We start from the raw sequence: 14,455 nt of genomic DNA, 5'->3' as shown, positions 1-14,455 counted from the left end.
CAATCTGATAAGGACAAATATCTTAAGAAGCTACCCATTAAGAAGAGAAAGTATGATGATAAGTTTAGAGATGGAAAGAAGGGTATGCTGTAGTAAGTCCTCGACCCAGCAAAAGTCCAGGTGAGGTCAGGGGTCGGATGCTTTTAGTGCTCCTCGTCTGATCAGCTTGGTGAAGAATTCCTGTCAACTTTAACGCGGCTGGGGTTAAAGAGGTATCTACAGTCTACCTGAAAAGATTCATTCACTTTTATATTTCCTTTATGCTTACACGATTAAGTGCTTATCTGAAATGTTTTACTTACTCATTTTTCTGCATATGTATTTGTTATCTTATTTTCAAGGGAAAGGATTTTGGGTGCGAGTCTTTTTGTCAAGACTCGAGTGGGGGACTGATGTAACCCAAATTTTGACTTCTGTCATGTGTGCATTTGCTACGTGCTTAAAAGTACAGGACAGCCTGTGCTGAAGGCCTCAGCTGAACTTTAGACTTAGAAGACTTCTATACCAATATGGAAATAAGAAAAGTTAAAGATAAAAGATTTCCACAAAATGTTTATACTTCTAAAAACAGCATGATTCAGAGACGTTTATATTCCATCACACGTCTGTTATTTGGAGTCATTTGAACCCCCCCTGTGGGTTCTTAACAAAAGAGAACAAGACGATTAATCTTCTGAGGTAGGACAGTTGGACTTTGAACAAACAATCTGCTGACCTTAAGAAATAGGGAACTGAAATTAGGCTGCAAGGGCTAGTATGTATTTTCGGAGAAGGATGACGACTGTTTTGATATCTGTTTGAGACGTGGCTGCAGAGACGTGGCATTAGTTTGATACAGATTTGCAGGACTATAAGAGGAGGCAAATTCACCCCTCCTTGCTATCGCTCAGACTGAGTTCAGCCTAGACCCTTCTGGCTGGACTTAGTCTTTTCTCACCTTCTTTATCTTTGATTCCGGGCTCACTTGAATACTTTGAACTTCTCTCAGGTTTTATTCATCTCAGATATGATTATTATTATATTATTTGTTATTATATGAATACTATTATAACTTTTGACTTTTGATATACAGGGTATTGTTGTATACTTTGTATTATTATTTTTTTTTAACATCTTGATTACTTTTGAATATTATAATGCATTTTGTATTACTTTTAATTGGGCAACATCCATCATACATGGATTGCTTTTAAAACTATATTAATTTTGGGATTTGTATTTTCTATATTTGAAGCTGATTTTAATACTTACTAATCTGTTTGCAAGTTATGAGTTGTATTCTCATTTCCTATATTCTTTGAATAAATTTGCATACTAAAATACCACCCCACCGTCTGACCAGGATTGAAGTCTCATTTTTTGCATCATATAGCTTAGTGTTTATTTACTGATAGACAGTCAAAAAGACAAATCAATCAATATTCTATTCATAACAGGGTTATATTTATTTATAAAATAATAACACACCACAGATCCTGAAGAAACAGTAACAAAAGCACAGTGACAGAAATGTCAGAAATAGCAAATAATCTCTGACTCTTATTGTGTTCTCACTACATCTAAAACAGTGTGTCAACAGAGAAGGGGTATTTAAACTGTTTTTTATGATGAAAAAGAGCTTGTTTTATCAGAAGCAACATTTAATAATCTCATATTAAAGTGCGGTTGTTTTTCCAGCACACGTGTGTGTTTCATAAGGTTTTAAAGTTGTGTCCTCTCTTTCTGTCAGCAGCGTCAGATCTTGATTAAAATGTAAAATCATCAGGGAATCTGAGGGCAGCTGTCTCTCTGAAGGACCTCGTCACATTCCTCCTCTGCAGAGTACATCAGTGTCACTTTATAGTTTTACAATATTTTAAATCTAATGTTAATATTTCCTGTTTCACAACCATGATACTTCAACACCATCTTCCAGTTTCTGATAATAATATTAGAAATATTTAGATCATTGTATTCTCCTGAAGCAGGTTCTGTCAGCATCAACAGAGAAAACAACAGCTGCTTCATCAACTCTATTAGTTTTGTGAAAGAAAAGATAAATTTGTCAACACTGTCAGATGTCACCAACACCGTATGATTTCTGTCTGACTTTAGTGACGAACCAATGATGGAGATGACATTCAACATGAAGTGATCATATTTTACACATAATACAGCTGATTTATATTCAGATCATGTGGGTTCTGATATTCTTTGGATCATGTTCAGATGTTTAAATGTGAATATTAATATTCTGCTGAATGTATGCGATAAACAACTAATGGGTTTATTTCTTCATATAACTGTTTTTAAAAGTTACTGTGTTACCATAGCAACAGTAATGTTCAGAGATGAGAGAAAATAGATCAAAATTATTAAATGTGAATCTTGAACAAAGTTTAATAAACATTAACATACTCACTGTTAGTTGCGTTTGTTATAATACAGTATCTGATTTGATGTATGTGATGTTAAAATGACTACAAATGCAGGTTTTTGTCACCATCGTCAGATGAATATTTTGAAGTGAAGTGACATTCAGCCAAGTATGGTGACCCATACTCAGAATTTGTGCTCTGCATTTAACCCATCCGAAGTGCACACACACAGAGCAGTGAACACACACACACACACTGTGAGCACACACCCGGAGCAGTGGGCAGCCATTTATGCTGCGGAACCCAGGGAGCAGTTGGGGGTTCGATGCCTTGCTCAAGGGCACCTAAGTCGTGGTATTGAAGGTGGAGAGAGAGCTGTTCATGCACTACCCCCACCCACAATTCCGTGGGTGGGGGTAGTGCATGAACAGCTCTCTCTCCACCTTCAATACCACGACTTAGGTGCCATAGTGATAATATTTAATTCTGATATTGTATATTTGTTGAGGAATTGTTGTCACATGTGGAAATGTAATCTATCTGCTAACATGAGAATGTGTTTGGAAATGTTAAAAACATCTTGATTGCAAAATAAATGATGGTAAAGTGAAAAATCTAATCAAAGCATAGTTCAGGAGCTAAATATACTAAATATACATTAAAGAAAAACTGACTGAATTATAAATACACTATATATTTGATAGTGACGTGACATACAGCCAAGTATAGTGCTCTGCATTTAAAGTGCACACACACACACCATGAACACACACCTGGAGCAGTGGGCATTAGGGTTGCCACCCATCGCTTAATATACAGAATAATCCCGTATTTGAGAATAAAATAGCGCGTCCCGTTTTTAATTAATACGAGACGGGGTTTGTCCTGTAATTTCGGAGTTGTCTTCAATGCAGCATCTCATGCAGATCATCCCACCGGCATTCTGTGAAGACTCGTCCTATTCTGCCCCTGATTGGGTAATACTCGCTGCCATCGGTGGATTGATTGGTTTGTTTCATAGATATATACATGTATATATCTATGGGTTTGTTTCAGGTTCACGGCCAATCAGAGTCGGAGGAGGGCGGGTCTCTTGGCAGAGAGTCGATTTGAAAGAATGGCAGAAACTGCTCCAGATACAGCTGTTCATTGTTTGTTCATGTTAGTTCACAGTGAATAAACTAATATGAACAATATTTTAATAAGGTATTATTAAATGTGGAAATTAACATGAACAAAGATGAACAATTGCTGTATAAGTGCAGTTCATTATTAGTTAATGTTAATTAATGTAGTTAACTAATTAAACATATTTTAAAGTGTTACCGATTTGTTTATTACGGTTAAGGCGTACAGCCAGACACATAAGCATTATTTTAATAAGAGATAAGAGAGATATATTTATATTTATATATATATATATATATATATATATATATATATATATATATATATATATATATATATATATATAAATACAGTGCCTATGTGAAGCAAATGAACAACTTAACTCATTTAAATGATTGCATTCTTCAATAGGCTACTGTAGAATTAACAATATACTATATCAAATAGATTTACTTACCAATAATAAAAAGAAAATAATAATAATTGTGTTTTACATGAATTTAGAAATGTTTGTAGATCGGTTATTTATTATGTGGTTTTGGATGGTGTTACTGTCTGCAAAGAATGACAAATATTTTATCCAAAATCTGTGTTCACGCCACCTTATACAATTATTAAAGTACATTAGCAATTAATATTTTTATGAAAACATGTTTTAAGTTGTGATTTACCACCACTGGCATGTCATCGGACTTGTGGTCATCGTGGCTCCGAGGGGTGTGTCCCCCCCCCCAGGCGTGGCAACCCTAGTGGACATCGCTTAACATTTTTTCGCTGTGGCACCAGGGAGCAGTTGTGGGATTGGTGCCATGTTCAAGGGCACATCAGTCGTGGTGTTGAAGAGAGAGAGTGCTGTACATTCACTCCCCATCTACAATCACTGCTGGCCCAAGACTCGAACCCACAACCTTTGGATTATTAGTCTGAATCTCTAACCATTAGGCCACAACTTCCCCAAATGTCACTTCCCCACTCACTAAAAAAGCTTTCACTCATCTTCATCGAGATCTCTAGCACGCCAGCTGAAGTTAGCTTCACCAGATGCCAATCAAGCATCACGTCGTTGATGTTCTGCGATTAGCGGTCTTTACAATTTAAAGAGACATGACAACTAGCCCATAAAAAAACGTAATATAAATCATTGTAAATAATTAATTCACGAAAATGAACATATCCATTGAATGAATTTAATATGTCATTATAATTTTTACTCAAAAATATCTTAGGGACCCCAAATCTTTTTTTTACTTCTTGTGGGGATTCCGGATCCCCCAGCCCCCCTTAAGTTCGAGCATTGGGAGAATGTTGTTCCCTCAACATAAGAAGTCGTGGCAGAGCGGATGTTTTTATTGTCTATGGTCCTGTCTGATCCCGCAGTAAATGACAGAATAATCGACAGTATTTTATAGAAAGACTATAGTTCTGCACCTGATCCGAACCACAGACGTATTCTCCTACACGAGGTACACAAAACTTTAAATCTGTGTTCAAATTGTAGATAGCAGGAAGGTCTGTTGCGCTGTCAGTGCAGAGGCGGTGTGCAAGAGGTCATGCATCAAACTTCACAAGAGATAAAAAATTGTTATCTTGATCTTTTTATCGACTTTTACCTATTACCGGGCAGATTATTATTTGTCATTAATGAAATGTCTGCCCAGAGACAAACACCTCCACTACGAGAGAAAGCGATTCCTGGATGTCATCATCTCAATTATCTCCATAAAATGATCTTGTTGCCACGTTTTCACGAGTTAATATGTTGTGGTCACGACAAAACTATCCTAAGTGAACCGAACATGTCCGCTTCTGTCACCCTTAATGCTTTATTCGACTTTTCAGAGATCATCTACTCTTCCCTGTGGATAACCTCTGACCTACTTTCTCTACGAACTGAATTTCTGCGTATTGAATTTTGAATATTGAATTAGATTTTATGAATTTCTTTGTCTGTAAAGAAAACTACCATTAAAAAAAATAAAAAATAAAAAAAATAAATAAATAAATAAAAATTGTCCTGTTAAATTTGTGCTGCTTAGTAAAACTGGCCCATAATGGTAATATGGCCTTAAACTTTGTATTTTTCTTATTTTGTTTTGCTTTATTTTGCTTTTACCTTACGCATTTGTTATAAGGTGAGATGTATGATGCCTTTTATTATTATTAATATTATAGAAATTACAGAAAATATGCAGTTGCAAAAATCCTTTTCAATGCAGATCCATACTGTGTGAGATACTGTCCAAATAAATTGGAGTAAAATCAAATAAGCATTGCTTTATGTTATTGCACTTTATAATTATAATATGTTGTATATAAAATATAAATATAAAGATATATAATGGGCCCTCATGAACAGGAGACACATGTGCTGAACACATCTAAAGTAAACTCATCCCAGAACAAAACCTGCTCCAGAGACAGTAATGTTCAGAGAATGGGTTGCTATTGCTACATACTCTGATAGTTATTTCAGTTTTAGGATCCAAACGTTGAATTATCTGTTCATGTATTCATAATCTAACCCAGACATGTCACATAACCTGATTTCTGGAATACAGCAGAGTTCACTTTATAATACTTTTAACATAAATAGAGCTTTGTAAGAGACTTCTGAGTGTGACAGCAGTATATGCACAATTCGTAACGTGCATTAAATAATAAAACAGTATTTACTCCACATGACCCTGAGCAGTGTTGGGAAGGTTACTTTGGAAATGTAATAGGTTACAGATTACAAGTTACCCTGTTTAAAATGTAATAGTAGTGTAACTTTTTCAATTACTTTATTAAAGTAATGTAACTAATTACTTTTGAGTACTTTTTGATTACTTTTCTAAATTTGTGAACATTATAATAAAAAAAGCATATATATCAACTCAAATACAGTTATCTAATAAGCATGTGTCATATGCTGTTTAATAAACTCCTGAAACATTGGTGTTTTTTTTTTTTTTTTAACTGCTGTCTCTTTATTATGATATGATGATAGTTTTCTCAAAATAAGTAAAATGCATGAAGTGACAGAGCAGTTCTAGAAATTATGTGTATGTGCTCGTGTACTCATATATTGAGACGGCAGAGGTTGAAAACACTGCGAGCTTCAGTAGGCCTATGTGTAGTAAATGAAACTGCATGTCTTTGCCATTAATTTACAGGAGGGGCAGACTGGGAAAAAAAAAATCAGAATGGAAAATTCAAACTCATACAAACAAATTCATGGACAATACTATTTTTTGTATGGACCTGACATAAAAAAGGTTTAAATCTTTAATATGGGGACATGTCAAATAATTAAAAGTTCTCTCCTGAACGGCAACTTCACTTCCATTTTTCTCTTCAGTCTCATTATTTTGCTCCGTTATCCATCTTAATACTCAAGATTGAACAAAACTGTACTTTACAATACAATACTCTACAATACTACAATATATTTATAGAAAAATCCTAATACTGTACAGGAGTCATGTTTTTCCCTTACAAAAATTTACCATGCTTTTATTAGCCTATACAAAAGTACAATAACCTTGTATGGTTTTTTTGTTTTGCAAATGGATTCGTATTTATTTTTAAATAAATACATTTGTAAAATAATTTTACATTTTTGGTTACCACAGTTAAACAATAGTAACCATTTAAATTACTAAATTACTACTGTAACATTACAACAGATAATAATGATGTCCTTTATATATTTTGATTGATGACTGATGAACAACGTGCTGCTGCTTGATAAAAAAAAAAAAAAAAAGACAAAAAAGCATCTTTACAGATTAAACTGACCTGAAACCCTGAACAGTAGTTCTGCTTCTCTGCTCCAGCTGTGCACTTCCACAGTCCACTCTTTTATCTCTCTTTCGCATAGATTACTTGGAGTCTGATCCAAACCGTTTGGCCGAGGCGCGAAGGCGCGGAGAGCGCGCGAGTCACGTCTAACAGATTTATTAGAGATTTAATTATCAAATGGCGGATTCGCAAATGATCGCTTTAGTACATTCGGCAGGCAATTATACAATAATGATATTAAAATATTGGGACAAGTTGAGGAAGACTGAGGAAGCTGGCAGGCCACCGGGAATTGTCCCGGTTCACCCGGTGTCCAGTCCGCGCGTGATTTCAACTGACACGCAGAACGTGCAGGAGTCATATATTGCATTTTGGGGGCTTGATATTCACAGACACTAGTCCATATCATGTTTTGATTCAAGTGTACTGACCTACTTTTGATTTAGTCATCCAAAATGTGGCATATTCTGTCCGCGTTAGGCATTCCATTTTTCTGACTGGATTCTACGAACCAGACTGTGTTTCCGCATCCCGGAAATTATTAGGGCGGTATGTCTCAGAATAGTCAGTGCAATTTGGGAAAGAAATCAGTTAAATCTGTATGTGGATGTGTGTAAACCCAGCCGGCACATGACCGACCTTCAACGTTGAAATATGGTTGAAATAAGGTCAGTTGTGGTTTCAACGTTGAAACAACGTTGATTCAACGTTTAAAGCTGAATGGTTTAAAAACATCCATCACATGACCAACTTTCAATGTTGAAATATGGTTGAAATAAGGTCAGTTGTGGTTTCAACGTTGAAACAACGTTGATTCAACGTTTAAAGATGAACTGTTGAAAAACTTCCAGCACATGACCAACTTGAAAAATGTTTAATGCTAAATGGTAGAAAAAGGTTAACAAGCTTTTAAATTATTTATATTAAATTATTTAAATTAATTATTATTTTAATAGCATTTAAAAATATTTTAGTCATGATACCTATTCTAAAATCTAAAGGTATATGTTAAATATTATCATCATTAACAACAATAAAACGATACACTTCGCTGCTTTATCACACTGAAACAACTCCCATTGGTAGTTTTATTTTATTACTTCTATCATGATTGGTTAATCTGGCTGTCATTCAGGAAACTGGACAATGAATCGGTTCGCGCTTTTCTACATTTAAAAATATGACCGTTATTGTCGTCTTTATGTGAGTGAGGCGGATAACTGTGAGCTGCTGCTCGTTATAACTGACTGCTCGGTTGGTCCCGAATTATTTTATATTTGCCTGTACATTTTTTATTTATTTTGAGCGAATTTGAGTCGTGACATGTCAATGGAGAACAAAAACTGTGAACACAAGAAGGGTCAGGTGTTCTGCGAGGTCCTGAAAACATCCTGGCAAAATGAGGTAAGAAAATCGCTAACTTTATCTTTATTATCTTTTGAAAATAGTAAAGTATTACCAGAGTTTACAAATGGGTAGTTTAAAGGACATGTAACCTGCAGATAAATAAATACCCGTGTGTCTATTTTTGCATTGCTTTATCACAGATGATCAAGTTAGATGCTCACCTAATGTGTTGCTGGTGAGTTATGTGTTAATGTCTGTCTTTTAGAGATTTTCCCATATTTTCCTGATATGAATCCCATGCATTAGGTGTGTTATATATGTTTGTATTCTTATAATAGTTTCAAAGTGTTTTCTGCAACATATAAGTGCAAATGTCGGTATTTAAATAATATAATTTTAATGAATTAATGAAAATGAAAAAAAAAAGGATTGTTTAAAGCCATGGTTCTCAAAGTGTCAGGCCCCCTCTAGTTGTTATGCAGGTGAATCACTAAATTAAACTAATTAATGTTAATATATTTAAACTTAATCTTTGAGTAAGTTTTTTTTTTGCACATTTAAGTATGTTACAGTTAAAGTACAGTACAGTTTTGTAACTTTTGTTACATAATTACATTTAAAATTACATTTTAATTTAAACTTTTTTTTTTCATTTACCTGTGTATGTAAGCACAGTTGTAGTGTTAATGTTCAAACTGTATTTCCCATGGTAAAGTGTCTGACAACAATTAATATTCTTATTAGAATAAAACTGCCTCATTTTTTAACTGTAGACCTGTAGCTGAATAGTTTGGTCTACTACGCTGCTGAAATGTAATGTTGGTCATTATGGTGCAACTTAATATTTAATAACAAATATTTTCTGAAGTGGTACTTGGTATAAAAAGTTTGAGAACCAGTGGTTTAAAGAAATGGTATAATATGAAATCCTGCTTTTTAAGAACTTTTCAGTAAACCATTTCTTCTTTCCCCTTGTAGAGTCATCGAGGATCCAGCTTGTTCTTGAAACATTGGTAAGAAATTGTTCTTCTGCTACATTGCACTGTCACTTCTGCTAGAGATGCTTTGACCTTTTGTGATTGTGCTTAGTTTAATAAAAATGTACTGAATTTGATTTGACTTGTTTTACTACACTGTAATGTTAGTGTTCTGATTAAAACAGTGTAACTGGGGGATCTGAAAACACTGCTTGTGAATAATTTGTTAATATTGTACATTTTCATCTGAATACATTAAATAAGTGTTTAATGAATAGTGTTGTCCACTTTGTTTCCAACCTCACTGTTACTGAACTGTAAAGTGAAAATATTGTGTGATTTATTTTGCATTCAGTTTTCAGTTAAATATATTTCACAATATCAAAGTTATTGTCAAACATTGTGAACATACCTTAACTCACTGGTTAAATCTTATGTGCCCTCCAGAAGTTTGCACTCTGCAAGTGAACGACGCCTTGTGGTGCCATCCCAAAGAGGTTCATAATCACTCTAAAGGACCTTTTCCTGGACTGTGTCCAGCTGGTGGAATCACCTCCCAATCTCAATCCGAACTGAGTCTTGACTCATTTTCAAGAAACATCTTAAGACTCATCTTTTTCACCAGAACTTAACCAACTAATGCTAGCACTTTTCCTTCTTTTCTTGTCTTTTATATATATATATATATATATATATATATATATATATATATATATATAAAAAAAAAACCTGGCTATGCGTTCTGTACTAGACTGAGACTTGTCATAGCACTTGTATACTGTTGTTGTTCGCTTGTACACCTGACTGCTTCTGTTGTTCTCATTTGTAAGTCGCTTTGGATAAAAGCGTCTGTTAAATGATTAAATGTAAATGTTTATACAGGACGGTACAGAAAGTGCACAAGTGGGAGAGAGTGGAGGGGACGGCGTCAGAAAGGACCTAGCGCTGGGACACTTTCAAGGATCACCCGAAGCACAACCACACTGTATACACTAAGGCTGCTGGTTCTAACATTTTAGAGTGCCCTGCGGTAGAAAGCTCATTCTGCATTCCCCATGGTAAAGAAGACACAGTCCGGGGGGGGGTTCCCATTAGAAATCAACTGGTGGAAGGTTCCCTTCTCGAACTGTTCAACACATTTTCACTGCACAAATGTACACAACTCTTGTAATGAGACACATTACTAAAACACGTTTTTGACAGAAACTGTAGGTTTCCACCAAAATAAAAGATCCACTGGTTTCAGTCATAAAGGTACAAGGGTTTGTCTTGTAAGTGCTGCAAAAAAATATGCATTTATGTGCCAAATTATTTCACAAAAACCTTTAAATATTATTGTATTTGGATTGTTCTACTACCTGTTTTTAGCATTACCTCCATGCATACTCTGCATAATAAAGTGTGGGATTATTTTCATCTGTTTTAAACAGTATGTTTCCAAAATTAAACTGCTGTTTGACAATTTTGAGCATGTGGTAGTTTATTGAAGTTGTTTGTAAAGCCATTGCTGCCAGTCATTAGATTTTTAGCCTTGCATGTACCGTGTTGATCTAAATGCCCACTAGGATCTAGGTGTATTTATACACAGTGCAAGGTACGACGGGGAAACCACGTCGTGTTATCAACGCTGATTAACTTTTCAAAATCAACACCTCATTCAGCTTTCATCCCAGGTCTGCAGCACGACCCTAATTCACCCGTCATGCAGGTAAGACGGTGAAACAGCGTCGTGATTTCAACGGTGAATCCACGTCGTGATTTCAACGTTGATCCAATTTGCAAAATCGAAAGGTTATTCAACGTCGGGATTTCAACGGTGAATCAGCGTCGTGATTTCAACCATACATCAACGTAACGATTTCAACGGTGAATCAACGTCGTGATTTCAACGTTGATCCAATTTGCAAAATCGAAAGGTTATTCAACGTTGTTTCAACCATGGTACCTGACGTTGTTTCAACGTTGAATCAACGTTGAAATGCCGGCTGGGAATATTCAAATGTAATCCCCTTTGTAATCGTTAAAAAATTCATAAGTAACTGTAATTTAATTACTCATTTTTTCTTAGTAACTGTAACTAATTACAGTTACATTAATTTTGTAATTAAATTACGTAACGCCGTTACATGTAACTAGTTACTCCCCAACACTGACCCTGAGATAACAACTTAATGACTTAATGAATTTCATAAAAATAAAATTGTGCATATTCAAACTCCAGACACTATGTAAGAGTAATTAAACAAAATTTTTTGGACAGATGGTTATCCACATCACACACATATATCTTATAGATCATAAACAGATGTCTTTACCTGTGAGAAGTGCACAGAGAATGATCCGTCCCAGCAGACACATGTGACGCTTATCAGCCATTTTCTGTTTCTGACAGTCTTTCTCTTCAATCTATAATTAAAGCTCTTCTTTTTAACACCATCAGCTCATCCTGTGGGTATTAACTTCCTCTGATCTCACCAACTGACCGTGCATCTGAAACAACCGCACACTCACATAGCTAATGTAACAACGTTAGAAATAAATACCCGTGACATTGAGTTTTCGCCACTAAATACAGCGAACCCCCATTGAAACTAAAGAATGCTGGTCTCACGAGAATGCTTAAGTACTATAATGGTGGCACGTCCACACGCAGCGGCTTCTCTCTATCCCAACAGAACTGTGTTTTTTTTTAGTCACAGTGTTTTTGTACATCATCATCGCGTCTACCTGTCTTTAAGCGCACATACAGTCATGAGTTTCTGCTGGATGCCGGCAGAACTGGATTTTCTTGAGTAAAACACTGCGCACGAGGAACAGCTGCGGGATCTTGATCTGCTCCGGAGGCCTACACCATTACCGAACCCCACTGCTGCATCTCGCCCACAGCGGAGGCACCACAAGCGGCGTGAGAGGAAGCAGAAGAGGGGTAAGCGCGGAGGTATATGGGTTAGGCTAATGGCTAACCCACACAAGCCATCTATCCCCACCATCATACTGGCTTACGTACGCTCTTAGGACAATAAACTGGACTACATCCAATTGCTACGTTCAACTCAGAGGATTGTAAGAGACTGTTGTGTTTTTGTGTTCACATAAACATGGCTCAGCAACAGCGTTCCAGACGGCACTATTCAGCTTGACCAGCTGAAGTGCCTTCGAGCGGACAGAGCTCTCGGCAGCGGGCTTTGTGTTTACATCAATGATGCGTGATGGCGCGATGCTGTTGTGATCTGCAAACAGTGACCACTAGTGGACATCACGGGAGGCTCAAGTACAACAAGTGAAGTGACATTCAGCCAAGTATGGTGACCCATACTCAGAATTTTTGCTCTGCATTTAACCCATCCGAAATGCACACACACAGAGCAGTGAACACACACACACACACACTGTGAGCACACACCCGGAGCAGTGGGCAGCCATTTATGCTGCGGCGCCCGGGGAGCAGTTGGGGGTTCGATGCCTTGCTCAAGGGCACCTAAGTCGTGGTATTGAAGGTGGAGAGAGAACTGTACATGCACTCCCCCCACCCACAATTCCGTCCGGCCCGAGACTAGAACCCACAACCCTTCGATTGGGAGTCCAACCCTCTAACCATTAGGCCACGACTTCCCCAAAACACTGCTCACCCCTGTTGGAGTTTATGATTATTAAGTGCCAACTGTTTTATCTGCCGAGGGAATATACTGCCATACTGCTACATTCCCCCGAACAACATCAACTGCCTTCATATAGACCACTCATCAAGGTCACCAAACTAGTTTCAAAACAGATTAATGTGTGGCCGGAAGGAACGTCAGAGGCTCTTCAAGACTGCTTTGACAAAACTGACTGGAATATGTTTAAGCAGGTTGCCACATACAATAACACCAATGACCTCCAGGAGTACTCAGAGACTGTCATTGCCTACATCAACAAGTGTATTGACGATGTAACAGTCACAAAAACCATCACTGTCTGGGCCAACCAGAAGCCGTGGATTACAGGGGAGGTCTATAGACTCCTGAAGACACGGAACGCTGCATTCAGAGCTGGAGATGAGGTGGGTCTGAGAACAGCCAAGGCCAACCTGTCCCGCGGCACCAGAGAGGCTAAGAGACAGCACTCCAGGAGGATAGCCCATCAATTCAGTGACAGCAGAGACACTCAGAGCCTGTGGCAGGGAATACAGACCATTATGGACTACAAGCCCCCACCACGGACCTGTGACAGCAACATCTCTCTGTTGAATGAGCTGAACACCTTCTTCACTCGCTTTGAGCAACAAAACAGCACCACTGCACAGAAGACTCCACCTCCTCCCGGTGACCAGGTGATGACCCTGACCCCAGACAGCATGAGGAGATCCTTCAACAAGATCAATGCACGCAAATCTCCAGGTCCTGACAGCATCCCTGGGTGTGTACTGAGAGACTGTGCAGCAGAACTCACTGATACCTTCACATTTTCAACATCTCACTTAGTCAGGCTGTTGTTCCCACATGTTTTAAAACTACCACCATTATTCCAATCCTGAAGAAGCCATCTCCATGCTGCTTCAATGACTACTGTCCTGTTGCACTTGCAGTGACAACAATCTCTCTCTTAATGTGGAGAAGATGAAGGAGACTGTTGTGGACTTCAGGAGAGCGCACACTCAGCATGTTCCTCTGACCATCAATGGTGCGACTGTGGAGAGAGTGAGCAGCACTAAGTTCCTGGGTGTGCACATCAGAGAGGACCTCTCCTGTACTGACAACACCACATCACTGGCCAAGAAATCACAGCAGTGTCTCTACTTCCTCTGCAAACCCTACCCCCCCATCATGAACACCTTCTACAGAGGCACCATCGAGAGCATCCTGACAAGCTGCATCACTGTGT

The 14,455-nt window shown here is 37.4% G+C and overlaps 2 protein-coding genes and 1 long non-coding RNA gene across 3 annotated transcripts in view; 1 reads left to right on the top strand and 2 right to left on the bottom strand.

Moving 5' to 3' along the window:
* Nucleotides 1–14,455, bottom strand: part of LOC127962605 (uncharacterized) — a 384,402-nt gene that overhangs the window by 91,827 nt on the left and 278,120 nt on the right. The gene's annotated exons all lie outside the window — the stretch shown is intronic.
* Nucleotides 1–14,455, bottom strand: part of LOC127961552 (obscurin-like) — a 233,890-nt gene that overhangs the window by 25,591 nt on the left and 193,844 nt on the right. The gene's annotated exons all lie outside the window — the stretch shown is intronic.
* LOC127961575 (uncharacterized) lies at nt 8,544–10,127 on the top strand. The gene is made up of 3 exons (XR_008154471.1): nt 8,544–8,672; nt 9,594–9,628; nt 10,040–10,127. It is a non-coding gene; the product is annotated as an uncharacterized LOC127961575 (long non-coding RNA).

The sequence above is a fragment of the Carassius gibelio genome, chromosome B7 (assembly GCF_023724105.1).
Source record: "Carassius gibelio isolate Cgi1373 ecotype wild population from Czech Republic chromosome B7, carGib1.2-hapl.c, whole genome shotgun sequence".
Classification (NCBI taxonomy): domain Eukaryota; kingdom Metazoa; phylum Chordata; class Actinopteri; order Cypriniformes; family Cyprinidae; genus Carassius; species Carassius gibelio.
This window is presented reverse-complemented; position numbering and strand designations above follow the sequence as displayed.